Source organism: Brassica oleracea, chromosome C2 (genome assembly GCF_000695525.1).
Source record: "Brassica oleracea var. oleracea cultivar TO1000 chromosome C2, BOL, whole genome shotgun sequence".
NCBI classification, from domain to species: Eukaryota; Viridiplantae; Streptophyta; class Magnoliopsida; order Brassicales; family Brassicaceae; genus Brassica; species Brassica oleracea.
The window spans coordinates 18,239,163-18,241,456 of record NC_027749.1 but is presented as its reverse complement, the minus strand read 5'-3'; positions in this window follow the sequence as shown (position 1 = coordinate 18,241,456).

The window sequence follows — 2,294 nt, the reverse complement described above, 5'->3', positions numbered from 1 at the left end:
GCCGGGTTTATTATAATCAAATACATAGCTTTGTGTTACAAAATATATAATATTATATTTTTAAATATTGATAAACAACAGATAAGAAAAAGAAAATAAACTAGAGTATTAATCAAATAATTACACTTTCTAAAATATTTTGGATCTAAATTAGTTAACTTTTATAAAGTATATTATATGCAAATACAGTAGACATCTATTTTGTTGTTTTTATAATATACTAGATTTGGATCCGTGCGTTGCAACGGATTTTATTTGATATTTTAATTTAATAAAAAATATTAAAAAAGTATTTTTTTTTAAATTGTTTTTTCATATGTTATGTGAAATTTATCTTATAGTTAAGAACTAGTTTACACACATAAGTTTCAGCTAATATTTGTTTGAGCTAGAAAAAACATCCAAACGTAAAAATTTAAACCGGATTCAACCCAAAATAATAATTATAATGAAATAAAAAGAAATTTAGAAGTTAAATAAGGCCAAGAAGCAATGACAACATTATACACTTTCTTATGTACTAATTTAATGTTTTATTAAACTTATCTGATGTCAAATAATTTTCTTGATTCATTATTTATTAATGATATATTTTCATAATAACATTTTAATTTAAATGAATTATAAACTAATGCATATCAAACATGTGTTTGATTTTCGTATAACCAAACACATAAATACCAATCAGGACAACATCCTAAGTTTTGATTTTTTTTTTAAATTTAATAGCTTTAACATCATAATCATTATCAAAATCTTTTTTTTTTAAATACTATTAAGTAGGTATGTTTACTTTTGTTAGGATTTTTTAAAAAGGAAAAAGATATTTTCTAACTCTTGTTTTTATTTAAAATTAAAAAAATAAAAACTATCAAATACTTTTTTATATTTTTATTTAGGATTATAGAAAAATAAAAGTATTATCATATAAACTTTTACAATTATCTTATGTTTTGAATTTCAGAAAAATCTTATTGCTATCAAATAATTATTTCTAGTTATTATTAAATAATTTTAAATTATGATTTTTACAGGTTCGTATCAATACTATTTTTACACTTTATTTTTAGTTAAATAATTTTTAGTACCATGTTCATCATCAAATTTTCTATACTATCAAATAACTTCCTACAATTCTCTTATGGTTAGGAATTAAAAAATTATGATACAAATCTCTTTTGTTTAGAGTTTTCTTTTTAAAGAAAAAGAATTATCAAATATATTTTTTACAGTTTTAGGGTGTTAGAAAAGAAAATTAAAACTACATAATATTTTATAATTATTTTTTTCTAGGATTTAGAAAATAAAAATACTATCAAATAATTATTTCCATCAAATATTAACTATTTTTAAAAGTTGCTATTTTCAAAATTCGTTTTCTCAATATCACTAATATTTTAAATTAAATATTGTCAGTATCATATTATTGACAAAATTCGTTTTCTAAATATCACTAATATTTTAATTACATATTTCAGTATCATATTTATCATTAAATTTAAAAAGTAAAAATTACTTTTACAATTCTATTTGGTCAGGATTTAAAAGGAAAAAAAAACTTATTTGGTTAAGAATAAAAGAGGAAAAAGTTATTTTGCAAATTTCTTTTAGTTAAGATTTTAGGAAAAAAAATTATTTTCACATAATGATAGAATTTTATTAATACATACACAATTTTTTTTTGTACAAATGTCACAATCATATCGGGTAAAATATTTGAAGTTATTTTTGGTTCATAATTTTTAACACAAAATTATCTATTAAAAAGAAAAGTTAGTTATTATTAAGAAATGAGTTACTTTAAAAAATTCCAACTATAATTTGTTCTTGTTTTTTAAGAATTTTATACAACTAATATATTTTCAATAAAAAAAATATTTTTAGTTAATTATATTATGTCTTATACATACAAACATATATTTCTCATATTTATACATATTTATGTACGACAAAAACATAATAATAAAAAAAACTTGTGTTAGCGTCATAAGATGTAAAAAGGATGATAAAAAAATTGAGTTGTTTAGAGAAATGAAAAGAAAATACTCAGATAATATTTTTATTGTCAATACTATTTTTTTGTGAAAACAATATGAGGAACTTTAAACCTAATGAAAGATGTGAAAATAATATTTATTTTGGTTTATATTTTTGTTGCATACATTTATCGGTTAAAAAGGAAAGTTAGTTATTTATATGAAAATAATAAGAGTACTTTTACATTTTTTTTACTTAGGTTTTTAAAAAAGGAATATCATTTATTTTATAGTTAGTTTTTCTATTTGATTTTTATT